The 16,215-nt window shown below is 32.7% G+C and overlaps 1 long non-coding RNA gene across 1 annotated transcript; it reads right to left on the bottom strand.

Moving 5' to 3' along the window:
- Positions 1-5,260: 5,260 nt before the first annotated feature.
- On the bottom strand, positions 5,261-9,556 carry LOC139481186 (uncharacterized). The gene is made up of 4 exons (XR_011654573.1): positions 9,464-9,556; positions 8,804-8,893; positions 7,403-7,486; positions 5,261-5,950 (listed from the first exon to the last, which is right to left on the bottom strand). It is a non-coding gene; the product is annotated as an uncharacterized lncRNA (long non-coding RNA).
- Between the last annotated feature and the right edge of the window lie 6,659 nt (positions 9,557-16,215).

Genomic DNA, 16,215 nt, shown 5'->3' with positions numbered 1-16,215 from the left:
GCACAACTTTTTGGAATTTTGAATCCTCACTATTCTTCAACTTTGTACTTGTTTGGCTTAGAAATATTTTGATTTGAGCGTCACTGATGAGTCTTATGTAGACGAAACGCGCATCTGACGTACTAAATTATAATCCTGGTACCTTTGATAACTATTTGGTCGGCCGAGTGTATCGAAAGTATCCCATATGACTGAGATTGTTTATATTTTGACCAAGCCGTCGGATAATTGACAAATGACAAAAGTTTGATTGAACAATTGTACGCAGGTGTCATACATATTCGATAATCATATGGCTTATGTCACACGCCAAGGATGAGTTAAGGTAAATACCGGTTATGATGTCAAAACATCGATCGGAAGCTTGTAAATTCCTACAGATACAAGTTGTTTCCTTTTTCCTTTTTCCTTTTTCGATATTCAAATTTTGAAAATATAGTCCAAACAGAGTTTTTTTTCCTCAAATTTTTTTTCTCTCAAATTTTTTTTTCTCACAAATATTTATTTTCCTTAATTTTTTTTTCTCAATTTTTTTTTCCTCAAATATTCTTTTTCACAACTTTTTTTTTCAAATTTTTTTTTTTCAAAAATTTTTTTTTCCTCAAAATTTGTTCCTCAAATTTTTTTTTCTCATTTTTTTTTTCATTTCCTTATTCGATTTTCATTTCATTTTCGGTTTCTATTTCCTTATTCGGTTTCTTTTTCCTTACTTGATTTTCATTTTCTTATTTGGTTTCTTTTTCCTTATTCGGTTTCAATTTCCTTATTCGATTTTCATTTCCTTATTCAATTTTCATTTCCTTATTCAGTTTCTTTTTCCTTATTCAGTTTCTATTTCCTTATTCGATTTTCATTTCCTTATTCGGTTTCTTTTTCCTTATTCGATTTTCATTTCCTTATTCGGTTTCTATTTCCTTATTCGGTTTCTATTTCCTTATTCAATTTTCATTTCCTTATTTAGTTTCTTTTTCCTTATTCGGTTTCTTTTTCCTTATGCTATTTCTAATTCCTTATTCGATTTTCATTTCCTTATTCAATTTTCATTTCCTTATTCAGTTTCTTTTTTCTTTTTCGGTTTCTTTTTCCTAATTCAATTTTCATTTCCTAATCCGATTTCTTTTTCCTTATTCGATTTTCATTTCCTTATTCGGTTTCTTTTTCCTTATTTGGTTTCTTTTTCCTTATTCAGTTTATTTCCTTATTCGATTTTCTATTTCTTATTCAATTTTCATTTCCTTATTCAGTTTCTTTTTCCTTATTCGGTTTCTATTTCCTTATTAGATTTTCATTTCCTTATTCGGTTTCTATTTCCTTATTCGATTTTCATTTCCTTATTTAGTTTCCTTTCGTTATTCGGTTTCTATTTCCTTATTCGGTTTTTATTTCCTTATTCAGTTTCTTTTTCCTTTTTCGGTTTCTTTTTCCTTATTCGGTTTCTATTTCCTATGAAAATTGAATAAGGAAATATAGAAACCGAAAAAGGAAATGAAAATCGAAAAAGAAAAAGAAACTGAATAAGGTAATGAAAATCAAATAAGGAAATGAAAATCAAATAAGGAAATGAAAATCAAATAAGGAAATAGAAATGTTATAAGGAAAAAGAAACCGAATAAGGAAATGAAAATCGAATAAGGAAATAGAAACCGAATAAGGAAAAAGAAACCGAAAAAGGAAATGAAAATCGAATAAGGAAATAGAAAACGAATAAGGAAACGAAAAAAAAATTGAAGAAAAAAAAATTACTGAACAAAAAATTTGAGAAATTTTTTTTTGAGGAAAATAACTTTTGAGGAAAAAAAAAATTGTGAAAAAAAATTTTGAGGGGAAAAAAATATTTTGGACTTGCAATATTTTTCAAAATTTGAATATCGAAAAAGGAAAAAGGAAAAAGGAAACAACTTGTGTCTGGTGTAAATTCCACTATTTAGATACTAGCTATTTCACATTTCAATGTTGGTTTGAGGACCTTCACTCGTCTAGCATGCTCATGATCAGTCACACGGATCAAACTGACAGCTGAAACATTTTGTACATATCACAGCCTCCTCAGTGTTACGATTGGATTTTTCAACAAACTTGGACAGAAGCTTCTTACAATAAACAAATAGTATAGAGAGGAATATTTTTAAAAATCTTTTTCCCCATTTTTGTTCAGACTGTCATTAACATCAAAAGTAGGCGAGACACCGGATTCCATGGAACACTTACACATTTTTTTCAATAGTATGCTCTAACTTTAGTGTGCCTCAACCAAATGTTACGAAACTTATACACATATGCCCAGTTACAAATGGAAAAAAGTACTATCAAATCACAGGCCCTAGATATGGCATTGGCAAATAAAGAAATTAACAGAGCTTATTGTATATTTGATTACTTTTGGTCAACAGTTAAAGGTTGCAATAGAAAAAAATAACATTTTAAATGACAAACATATGAAAAAAAGTCATTTTTGAAAAGAAAATGGTTTAGTTAAAAACATCAAAGCTGTTAAATACATATTTGAAATAATACAAATCTAGAACCTATTTGAAATAATACACATCTACACTTGCAAACTTCCCAGAGGTGCTATTCAGCACTTTGATTTTAGATCTATCCTACCTCACTGAATTTTTAAAAACAAAAATCAAGATAATAACTAAGAATTCCTTAAAATTACCAATTTAGTGTGTGTAAAGTTTGAAGGTATTTGGGCCAGAAGTGTCGGAGGAGAAGGTTCATGAAAAAGTTTTCGCCGACAACTACGGACGACCACGGACGCAAAATAATGGCATAGGCTCACATGGGACCCTTCTGATTAAAATATCGTAAACCTAGCTGGCAGAGTAGTTAATTAATAAAATAATGGCTAATCTGTCCCCTCTATGTAAGCGGAAGCAATTTTTGCCAATAAAAAATTGTGTTTGTAGATATGCAATTCAGAGTACTGACTATTATTTCGAAAATAAGTTTAATGAAACATTTTTTATTTTGTAGTTATGTGTTAGGTTTTGTTAGATTGTGTTTTTGTCAAATCTATATGCATTTTTATTGTTTTACACCATACACGGTTTAAAATCTGACATTTGATTGTAACGCAGTATTACCGGTATACTGTGAGTGATTAAATTTGACTACATGTTATGATATGAAAAAAATATGAATACATTGCTACAAATGAGCGATCAATATGTTTGTTTTTGTGTCTTTAGAAATTCATATTTTCACTTGCACTCATAAATGCTTATTAACGATTATGTGTATCTCAAATATTGTTACTGGTATCTATTTAACTTTAAGAGAAATATCTTAATTCTTTGAAATTTGCAATGAACATTTTCGTAGTACTTTGCAAGAGAAACTGTTTAAGTTTTTTTTTAACAAAGACCTGGTAAAATAATGATAAAAAAACCTATAAAGCCTGCACTGGTAGAATAGCCATTGCTATAAAAATATGCTATTTTGCCGGCTTAACTTACATATTTTAATCAGAGTCGGCAAAATAGCATATTTTCTAATTTGACGTTGCCGGTGCCGGCAAAATTGTTATACAATGTAACACCAATTTTCAAGTGGTCGCAAAAGTCGTTGTGACTCGTCTTGAAAACCATCCTACGTCAAACTCATTTCCGGATTTGATGCGACTGTCATACAAGTGAGAGATTTAGCGCTATAACATCAGGTTCAATCCACCATTTTCTACATTTGAAAATGCCTGTACCAAGTGAGGAATATGACAGTTGCTGTCCATTCGTTTGATGTGTTTTATCATTTGATTTTGCCATTTGATAAGGGACTTTCCGTTTTTAATTTTCCTCGGATTTCAGTATTTTTGTGATTTTACTTTTCACGACAATGTACAATCAGCCTTTCGTGCGTGTCATTCAATGAAGCGGTTGTAATACTCTTGTGGGATAGCCCTTAGTTGGTTGAAGTCGTATCTCTAGAGGTAGACTCAGCGCGTCGCTGCTGGTTCCATTCTTTCAGGTGAGATTTCTCGCCTGCATGGTGTTCCTCAAGGATCGGTCCTTGGACTAAAACTTTTTTTTTCTCAAGACCAATTGACAAAAAATGTAAACGCCATCATATGTGCTATCATCGTATGCAGACGACAGAAACGTTTATCTCGTGTTCAAACCACTTGATAATTAGACGAACATATAAAAGCGACTTGAGGCTTGCGTGGCTGACATCAGCATGTGTATGTGCTCGAAATTGTTAAACTAAACGAGAATAAAACTGAACTGATGCTATTTGCTAAAAATATCAAGAGAAGGACTTTTAAGTCTTGCATCTCAATTTTGGTAGAAATAATGTCAGTGTTGCTGAGTGCGTTAAAAACCTAGGCATTTATTTTGAGAAAGCTTTGGCTATGGACAAACGAAACAGTTCAGAAACATTGGACGAAGTTAAGATTTCTTCATTTGCATTTTACGCATCGATGCCAATATAGACTTCTAGTGTATATGTCCAGGGCTTTGCGAGCAGGGTCACGGGTCTACTTACAAGAACTCTTTACTTACCCGACGCGAGCACTTAGATAACATGGATAAGAAAATGCCATGATTTTATACATATAATATATGGTCATTTTTACATATTTCCTGTATACAAAATTATGAATCTTTCGAAATACTAAGGATTTTCTTATCCCAGTCATAGATTACCTTAGCCGTATTTGGCAAAACGTTTTGGATGTTTTGGGTCCTCAATGCTCTTCAACTTTGTAATTGATTTGCTTTATATCTATTTTGATCTGAGCGTCACTGATAAGTCTTGGGTAGACGAAATGCGCGTCTGGCGTATCATATTATAAGCATGTTACCTTTGATAACTATCTAACACCATCAAATGCAAGAAATCGAATATAAGGTGAAAGAAGATTCAATAAAGCAGCAGCCGCTCGGAACAATTTGCCAAGAGAACTACGAAAATGATCCATTCTGTGAACGGTGTTAAGAAAACCATGAAAACTCATTTATTCAGATATCCCTTTTTTATAGCTCTTAAAATATTTGTATCTCATCGTAATGTTTGAAATTTTACCTAAAAATTTTTGAATTTCAAACAAAAATAAATTCTTATTTGTACAGTTTTATGGTCTACTTCATTTTACCATGTACATTTACAAATTTTATTGTTAATCAGTCAATTCAAGTAAAAAGTAAAGTTTCAATAATAATAATTATAATAATAATCAGCCACGTACTTGCATGTTGGATTGACAACGGATCAGACAGCAGTTATTTTTATCATATTTTGAAGTTCAAGTGTTTTAATTTAATGTAATAAACATTTCTAATCGTAGTGACATATTTACACAATATAGTAAACCAATTAAAAAAAATTTCGGTCACAATAATTATAAATTGAAATGATCTCAGATTTTTATTATGCTTACCACTTGGAATTGTTCAATTTCAAATACATTAGAGCAAAAGAAAGAAACTTAACAAATTTTTGAGAAAAATCAATGAACATAAACAGATCAAAAGGAAACAATAGATAAAGATCAATACAGCATAGGAAAGTATTAAACCAATTAACATAAATAGAACTAAAAAGGAAAACATAGCAAAAAAAATTAAGAAATATAATATGAAAAGAACAGCATTTACTACTTGACATGCCCAATATACAGTAAGTTTGTAATCAAAAGTTTTTACATCTTCACTGAAATATGTATTTGCCTTCTCGGAAATGCTATTAGTACAATTCATTATATAGTTTATACCTGCTTGAGTATACGTGCCATAAAAATATTCGACATATGTTGCGGCTGATAAAAACGTTGACGTTATATAAGTACTACTTCCGTTCAAAAACTCTAAGTGTCGCACTACTACATCGTCTAGGAACTCAGGTTTTTCAGAAAACCTTTCAGTAAATATACAGACACCAAGATATAAGAAGCAAACCGATGTGAAGATCAAAAAGATGATTGTAGCAAAACGTGCTACGCTATTACCTGAAAAAAAATTCAATGTTAATATTATGTAAATGCAAGCCATGTAAACAATTGTATATACATTTTGGCTGTTTTTGTCTCACCTGGAACGAACTACTTATTACAAACTGGCAGCAGCAGCAGCGGCTTGAACTATTTGTATAAAGCATTATTATTCTGGTTAAGAAAACCTAGATTCTTAATACCTTTCATACATGTGCATTGTTTTACGAAGTTTCCGTCCGTCAAATATCAATTGACCTTAACCTTATTTTCATAATTCAGAACTTGCTTAAACAACTATAGCTTTTTTTGTCGATTAAATTTCTTACTAATTTTGAGTAATAGATAACTATACATGGGTTATGAGAGCCTTGAGACCGTTTATCAGTTACTATAAGCGATAGGTAAACGATGTTTGGTGGGTGGAATAGTTGTAAAGTGAACAAATCTGTCTGGTAAGGTTCATCTGATCTTCACCTCAATTTAATTATTTATGAATCAATAGTTAGTTTTCTTGGTTCAGTCTGGTTTTAAAAATACTATATAACAATATGTTAACATTGTTTGATGTATGGTATGTTTGAAGTAGTACATATTTGTCTGACATGGCTTATCCTACCTTTACCAGTATCTCATTTTCATAAATTATGGTTAATATTAATTTCATGTAATACTAAGCAATTTCTGTATGATGATATGGAGTAAGGTGAACGTTATTTCATACGTCAAATGAAACACAATTCACAGAAATTTCTGGGATATAAAACTATTTTTCACTCACGAATACAAAGGGTTTGTGGAAATATAATTAAACTACGCCTTCTTCTCAATAACAACAATTGCATTTGTAATATTCATTTCTTGAAAACAATAAACTAAAAATCACTCTATAAATTTCGTTCATGAAAGTTTGAAGTACAAGTTTATATAATTTGAAATGGCCTTAGCATGCAGGCATGACCAAATAATCTCATTATGGAGTTTTCCTCAGAGTATTGACATAGTACAATGCGCAAATTCATTTGTTGCACTCAGCTGTCGTGAACCGTAGCTGACATTTTACGATATGTGTTTGCAGAAATTCTGAAAAATATATATTGCTACTCAACACCTTTTTAACAAATTTTGTCGATTGGAATATGAAATACCCAACTGATGTTTTTCATAAAAATAGTATATTTAAACATCAAAATCATTCATTTTGTTTGAAGTAAGCTGATCCCAATTTAATTTACGCATTCAAGTTACGCAAGAACATTAAAAACAATGTTCAGGCTCTTTAAAGACAAACTTCATTTTATAAAAGTGTTGTGTGATCAATATCTGAGCATTGGTACACCTTTCTTTTATCTTGATAAGTTATTGAATACACATCAGTTGATTTATAAAAAAAAGTTATACACTGATATTTTGAATATGAGAAGATTTTGGTTTTAAATCCCAGAGAACAATGTAAACCTACAATCTTACTTTTTTGAATTGGTAGACTCTTACAAGTTGCTTCTGCTCTTTCAAAGTTGTCTTTCTTTTCCACGAACTCTAGCACCTTCTGGTCTAAAAAAACATTTACCAGGAATTAAAAATGAATTACTGATTTGAAGATTGATTAACGATAATGAAAAAAAGATGCGGACCAATTGTGTTTTTTTATTTGGGTTTGTTTTGCTTTGTCTTTAGTTTTCTATGTTGTGTCATGTATGCTATTGTTTGTCTGTTTGTCTTTTTATTTTTAGTCATGGCGTTGTCAGTTTATTTTCAATCTATGAGTTTAACTTTTTCTCTGGTATCTTTCGCCCCCCTTTGTGAAAGTATAGTTGTTCCGCCAGTACTTGCGTCAAATTTATTTCCAGAAATCACGTAAAATTTATAATGATGTGTTTACATCACCTGAATTTAGATTCTTGCCTTTCTTCAAATGGCAATGAATCATCTATTTTCCATATTTGGAACGTTAAGTTATACATCTCAATGATAATCAAGCTTTGATTATTTTTTTAGCCTTTTGGGAATTCAAACGCTACTCCTTTAATATGTAGTTAGTTTAATGTTGGATAGTTGCTAAATAAAAAATCTTCATATGTTTTATCACGGGGTATATTTAGTAATCGTGAGTTATAAGTCAATTATCTTTTATATAATCGTTGAAATGTTTGAATAAAATCATGATCTTTGGTCGGATTGTTGTGTCTTTGACATATTCACATTTCGATTCACAATTTCATAAGAGAAAACAGGATTAAAATTTTGTACACTAGTCACGCGTTTCATCTACAAAAGACTCATCAGTTACGTTGCAAGGTCACCTAAAGTATGAAGTTGAAGAGCAGTTGAATGAACATTCCTTAAAGTTAGCAAAAACAGACTACACTTCGAAAATTTTCTCAGTCATTATCAGTAAAAGGTCAAATTCATCGGCTGTATATATCATTGAAAAGTCTTCATGACCTTCTGAATTGGGTCTATCTTATCTTGTTTAAATTGAGCTGTTGTGATCAGTGCTAAGTTTTGTGAACTACTTGATGTCCAACACTACAATTCATGTCATAATAAGCAAAACAGGAAAGGCATTTCACCGCTTCCACCTTGTGAAAGGATCGACAGTGTAATTACCCTTATCTCTGAGACCCTTATGCATGATGGTTATAGTTTACAGGCATCAACAGAGATGTTTTTGTAATGGTAAACGACAGTAAAATCTGGTAAAATACTGCGCTACCCATTGTTAACACTAATAAAAATCACAAACAAACTCTCTGTTATAATGTAGGTAAATGATAAAAGGTTCCCACTCGAAAAAGTGGCATGCATTCACATTCTTTCGGTTGAGTACTAGACTACGAAACATTATTTGAATATCTTCATTTCACTAACCTTCATTTGATGGATTCTGCCGCAAATTTTCAATAGTTTCTTTTAGTTCATTAACAGAATCGTTTAGTCTAGTCCTTTCAACAAACAGTTCTATAAAATATATCACAGAATCAGGCACTACATAAACAATGACTTCTTTTCAGTAGATATGAGAAACAATACATTGTTTCTAGATATGAAATTTATTATTCGAGGCTTTTAAACACACGTATCATTGGTAATCACATAAAATCTGCCTAATATTGGAAATCACAATAAATGTGAGCATTGAATTTTATTAAGCATTGCAATTAAACGTAGCATGGAGATGTTTGAGGGACAATTTGACACGAAAGAATAAAACTAATATGACAATGGAAATAAAACAATCAGAAATAAAACCTCTCTATGTCAACAATAATATTATAATGATTAAATGTACTATTAAGGAATTGCAAAGCTTTAAGGCGAAAATGCAGTGTGAATTATCCTAATGTCAAAAACAGACAAAAGGAAGTAAAGGACAAAAGAAACAATTTAAAAACGTCAAAAAAGATAAACAACACTAAGATAAAAAAAGAAAATTGACTTAAGACAAACAACGGCCCACAAACTATTAAATAAATAGCTAGGACTAAACAACACGAATCACACTAAAACCGTTTAACTTTGATAACTAACCTTTGATAGATTCAGTGTCCAAGTATATAGACTGTACTGTTGTAAATGGTTCCCTGCACTCTGGACATTGATTGTTGTGTCTATTTCTCCAGTTTTGATAAGCTATTGAAATACCATTTTCTGATATACCAAGATAATTATAAACGGGGCCTTTCAAATTTAAAAAGATATTAATTGTGAATCACAAAGAAGATGTTAACAAGAGCTTAAAGTCTTACTATTTTGAACCTGTAGACTCTGGCAAGTTCTTTCTGCTCGTGATAAGTTCTGCTTCATATCCTCCAACTGTCTCGCGTTCTGATCTAAACAGACATTTATAAGAAAGTAAAAGAATAATTATTCCATAATATACTGTAATATGACAACTAAATGCGCAAATGTATTATTGATATAGGTAAAGTAACGTCAAAATATTCTTACACACTGAGAAACCCGAATTACGGAATGTCAAGCATACGATAAACAGTTTATCTTAGCCTGTGTTTGTCAAAACCTTTTTGTTTCTCAATGGTCTTCAATTTTGTTCTTTATTTGACCGTTTTAACTTTTTTGATTTGAGCGTCACTGGTGAGTCTTTTGTAGACGAAACGACTGTCTGACGCAAATACAAAATTTCAATCCTTATATCTATGATGAGTTTATTTATCGGGTTTTTCTTCAGTATAATTGAACCCCGTGAAGCTCATTCGCTGCACTGCGTTCTTCAAGAAGATGAACAGTGTGACTCGTGGCTGACATGTTATGATATCTGTTTACAGAAAGCATGATAATATATATATATCTACAATTAATACCATTTTATGGTTTTCGAAATATACAATAATCAGTGAATATTTTCAGTTTTCTGACTCGAAACAAAGTACACGTTCTTAACATTGAGAATGGAAATGGGGAATGTGCCAAAAAGACAACAACCCGACCATAGAGCAGACGACAGCAGAAGGTCGCCAACAGGTATGATCGTATTAAAAAAGTGCATTCTTTCATCTTAATAAACAAAACCTTCAAGTCTTACTATTTTGAAGCTTTAGACTCTGTGAAGCTGCATCTACTTTTTTGTAGTCCTGTAATGTTATGTTGTCATTCTAATATTATATTTAACATTGCCATTAAAGCGGGAGGTTTGGCATGCCACAAAACCAGGTTCAATCCACCATTTTTTCTCTTAAACAAATGGCCTGTTCCAAGTCAGGAATATGGCCATTGTTATATTATAGTTCGTTTCTGTGTGTGTTACATTTTAACGTTGTGTCGTTTGTTTTCTCTTATATTTGAGTGTGAATTCACATTACTATAAGACGTGTCACGGTACTTTTCTATCCCAAATTCATATTGAATATAATGACGTGAAACAAATCGCACGTTTAATTATTCTTTTACTTTCTTATAAATGTCTGTTTAGATCAGAACGCGAGACAGTTGGAGGATATGAAGCAGAACTTATCACGAGCAGAAAGAACTTGCCAGAGTCTACAGGTTCAAAATAGTAAGACTTTAAGCTCTTGTTAACATCTTCTTTGTGATTCACAATTAATATCTTTTTAAATTTGAAAGGCCCCGTTTATAATTATCTTGGTATATCAGAAAATGGTATTTCAATAGCTTATCAAAACAAAGGAGTTATGTTCATGTACGCTCTGATGTTTACCAAGCACCAATTGTAATTTGAGAAATTTACTTAAATGAGTCTGAACAATTGTGTTATTTAGGCTTACATTTATCTAGATGCATAATTGCAATGTTTAGATATATATCGATTGAGAGAAAACAAATCCGGATTAAAACTAACACTGAGGTAAACACATCAACTATAAGAGGAAAACAACGAAACAACAGAAATACTGAAGTGCAACGAAAACAAAACGACAGTGCAACACACACAGAAACGCACTATAAGATAACATCTGCAATTTTGTTTTTGATTTGGTACAGGACATTTTAAGCCTAATGATTGGTTGAATCTGGTTTTGCGGCTAGCGTAAACCTGGAGCTTTTATGGCAATGTTATATGATGAAGGATTGCAATGTTTAAATAAACTTTAAACGTGCGATTTGTTTCACGTCATTATACTCAATAATCACTTTGGTAATTGTGTATTTCGAAAATTATGAAATGGTATCAGATGTAAATATATATCAGAATTTCTGTCAACAGATATCGTAACATGTCAGCCACGGGTCGCCTTCTTAGTCCACTCAGTGCAGTGAATGAGCTTCATCTGGTTCAAATAAAGGGGCAAAAATCCAGATTAACTGTTTATCGTATGCTTGAAATTTCGTAATTCTGGTTTTCAAACTATAGAACTATTCTGGGGTAACTTTAGCAAAATCAATGTTACATTAGGGCATTTATTTGTCAAATAACAATATTCTTTGTAAAAGTTATTTTATTTATTTCTTGTAAATGTTTGTTTAGATCAGAGGGTTCTAGAGTTGAAGGAAATGAAACGGAACCTTAAATAAATGCAACAGTAGTGTACCGCTGTTCAAAACTCGTAAATCGATGGACAAAAAACAAATTCGGGGTAACAAACTAAAACTGCGGGAAACGCATTAAATATAAGAAAAGAACAACGACACAACATTAAAAAGTAACACACAGAGAAACGGACTTAGCATTAGACAAATTCCGATGAGAATAACAAATACAACATCAAAACAAAATACATGAATTTGGGATAGAAAAATACCGTGACACGTCTTATAGAAATGTGAATTCACACTCAAATATAAGAGAAAACAAACGACACAACGTTAAAATGTAACACACACAGAAACGAACTATAATATAACAATGGCCATATTCCTGACTTGGAACAGGTCATTTTTTAAGAGAAAAAAATGGTTGATTGAACCTGGTTTTGTGGCATGCCAAACCTCCCGCTTTAATGGCAATGTTAAATATAATATTAGAATGACAACATAACATTACAGGACTACAAAAAAAGTATATGCAGCTTTACAGAGTCTAAAGCTTCAAAATATTAAGACTTGAAGGTTTTGTTTATTAAGATGAAAGAATGCACTTTTTTAATACGCTCAGACCTGTTGGTGACCTTCTGCTGTTGTCTGCTCTATGGTCGGGTTGTTGTCTTTTTGGCACATTCCCCATTTCTCAATTTTAAGAACGTGTACTTTGTTTCGAGTCAGAAAACTGAAAATATTCACTCTGATTATTGTATATTTCGAAAACCATAAAATGGTATTAATTGTAGATATATATATATTATCATGATTTCTGTAAACAGATATCATAACATGTCAGCCACGAGTCACACTGTTCATCTTCTTGAAGAACGCAGTGCAGCGAATGAGCTTCACGGGGTTCAATTATACTGAAGAAAAACCCGATAAATAAACTCATCATAGATATAAGGATTGAAATTTTGTATTTGCGTCAGACAGTCGTTTCGTCTACAAAAGACTCACCAGTGACGCTCAAGTCAAAAAAGTTAAAACGGTCAAATAAAGAACAAAATTGAAGACCATTGAGAAACAAAAAGGTTTTGACAAACACAAGCTAAGATAAACTGTTTATCGTATGCTTGACATTCCGTAATTCGGGTTTCTCAGTGTGTAAGAATATTTTGACGTTACTTTACCTATATCAATGATACATTTGCGCATTTAGTTGTCATATTACAGTATATTATGGAATAATTATTCTTTTACTTTCTTATAAATGTCTGTTTAGATCAGAACGCGAGACAGTTGGAGGATATGAAGCAGAACTTATCACGAGCAGAAGGAACTTGCCAGAGTCTACAGGTTCAAAATAGTAAGACTTTAAACTCTTGTTAACATCTTCTTTGTGATTCACAATTAATATCTTTTTAAATGCACTTGAAGGTTTTAAGTGCATTTAGTGCGTACTAAATTATAATCCTGGTACCTTTGATAACTATTTACACCACTGGGTCGATGCCACTGCTGGTGGACGTTTCGTCCCCGAGGGTATCACCAGCCCAGTAGTCAACACTTCGGTGTTGACATGAATATCAATAATGTGGTCATTTTTATAAATTTCCTGTTTATAAAACTTTGTATTTTCCGAAAAACTAAGGATTTTCTTATCCCAGGCATAGATTACCTTAGACGTATTTGGCACAACTTTTTGGAATTTTGGATTTTAAATGCTCTTCAACTTTGTTCTTGTTTGGCGTTATAAATATTTCGATATGTGCGTCACTGATGAGTCTTATGTAGACGAAACGCGCGTCTGGCGTACTAAATTATAATCCTGGTACCTTTGATAACTATTTACACCACTGGGTCGATGCCACTGCTGGTGGACGTTTCGTCCCCGAGGGTATCACCAGCCCAGTAGTCAACACTTCGGTGTTGACATGAATATCAATAATGTGGTCATTTTTATAAATTTCCTGTTTATAAAACTTTGCATTTTTCGAAAAACTAAGGATTTTCTTATCCCAGGCATAGATTACCTTAGACGTATTTGGCACAACTTTTTGGAATTTTGGATTTTAAATGCTCTTCAACTTTGTTCTTGTTTGGCTTTATAAATATTTCGATATGAGCGTCACTGATGAGTCTTATGTAGACGAAACGCGCGTCTGGCGTACTAAATTATAATCCTGGTACCTTTGATAACTATTTACACCACTAGGTCGATGCCACTGCTGGTGGACGTTTCGTCCCCGAGGGTATCACCAGCCCAGTAGTCAACACTTCGGTGTTGACATGAATATCAATAATGTGGTCATTTTTATAAATTTCCTGTTTATAAAACTTTGCATTTTTCGAAAAACTAAGGATTTTCTTATCCCAGGCATAGATTACCTTAGACGTATTTGGCACAACTTTTTGGAATTTTGGATTTTAAATGCTCTTCAACTTTGTTCTTGTTTGGCTTTATAAATATTTCGATATGAGCGTCACTGATGAGTCTTATGTAGACGAAACGCGCGTCTGGCGTACTAAATTATAATCCTGGTACCTTTGATAACTATTTACACCACTGGGTCGATGCCACTGCTGGTGGACGTTTCGTCCCCGAGGGTATCACCAGCCCAGTAGTCAACACTTCGGTGTTGACATGAATATCAATAATGTGGAAATTTTTATAAATTTCCTGTTTATAAAACTTTGCATTTTTCGAAAAACTAAGGATTTTCTTATCCCAGGCATAGATTACCTTAGACGTATTTGGCACAACTTTTTGGAATTTTGGATTTTAAATGCTCTTCAACTTTGTTCTTGTTTGGCTTTATAAATATTTCGATATGAGCGTCACTGATGAGTCTTATGTAGACGAAACGCGCGTCTGGCGTACTAAATTATAATCCTGGTACCTTTGATAACTATTTACACCACTGGGTCGATGCCACTGCTGGTGGACGTTTCGTCCCCGAGGGTATCACCAGCCCAGTAGTCAACACTTCGGTGTTGACATGAATATCAATAATGTGGTCATTTTTATAAATTTCCTGTTTATAAAACTTTGCATTTTTCGAAAAACTATGGATTTTCTTATCCCAGGCATAGATTACCTTAGACGTATTTGGCACAACTTTTTGGAATTTTGGATTTTAAATGCTCTTCAACTTTGTTCTTGTTTGGCTTTATAAATATTTCGATATGAGCGTCACTGATGAGTCTTATGTAGACGAAACGCGCGTCTGGCGTACTAAAATATAATCCTGGTACCTTTGATAACTATTTACACCACTGGGTCGATGCCACTGCTGGTGGACGTTTCGTCCCCGAGGGTATCACCAGCCCAGTAGTCAACACTTCGGTGTTGACATGAATATCAATAATGTGGTCATTTTTATAAATTTCCTGTTTATAAAACTTTGCATTTTTCGAAAAACTAAGGATTTTCTTATCCCAGGCATAAATTACCTTAGACGTATTTGGCACAACTTTTTGGAATTTTGGATTTTAAATACTCTTCAACTTTGTTCTTGTTTGGCTTTATAAATATTTCGATATGAGCGTCACTGATGAGTCTTATGTAGACGAAACGCGCGTCTGGCGTACTAAATTATAATCCTGGTACCTTTGATAACTATTTACACCACTGGGTCGATGCCACTGCTGGTGGACGTTTCGTCCCCGAGGGTATCACCAGCCCAGTAGTCAACACTTCGCTGTTGACATGAATATCAATAATGTGGTCATTTTTATAAATTTCCTGTTTATAAAACTTTGCATTTTTCGAAAAACTAAGGATTTTCTTATCCCAGGCATAGATTACCTTAGACGTATTTGGCACAACTTTTTGGAATTTTGGATTTTAAATGCTCTTCAACTTTGTTCTTGTTTGGCTTTATAAATATTTCGATATGAGCGTCACTGATGAGTCTTATGTAGACGAAACGCGCGTCTGGCGTACTAAATTACAATCCTGGTACCTTTGATAACTATTTACACCACTGGGTCGATGCCACTGCTGGTGGACGTTTCGTCCCCGAGGGTATCACCAGCCCAGTAGTCAACACTTCGGTGTTGACATGAATATCAATAATGTGGTCATTTTTATAAATTTCCTGTTTATAAAACTTTGCATTTTTCGAAAAACTAAGGATTTTCTTATCCCAGGCATAGATTACCTTAGACGTATTTGGCACAACTTTTTGGAATTTTGGATTTTAAATGCTCTTCAACTTTGTTTTTGTTTGGCTTTAAAAATATTTCGATATGAGCGTCACTGATGAGTCTTATGTAGACGAAACGCGCGTCTGGTGTACTAAATTATAATCCTGGTACCTTTGATAACTATTTACACC

This window comes from Mytilus edulis, chromosome 7 (genome assembly GCF_963676685.1).
Source record: "Mytilus edulis chromosome 7, xbMytEdul2.2, whole genome shotgun sequence".
Taxonomy (NCBI): Eukaryota; Metazoa; Mollusca; class Bivalvia; order Mytilida; family Mytilidae; genus Mytilus; species Mytilus edulis.
The sequence above is the reverse complement of the archived record's forward strand: the minus strand, read 5'-3'. Positions and strand labels throughout refer to the sequence as shown.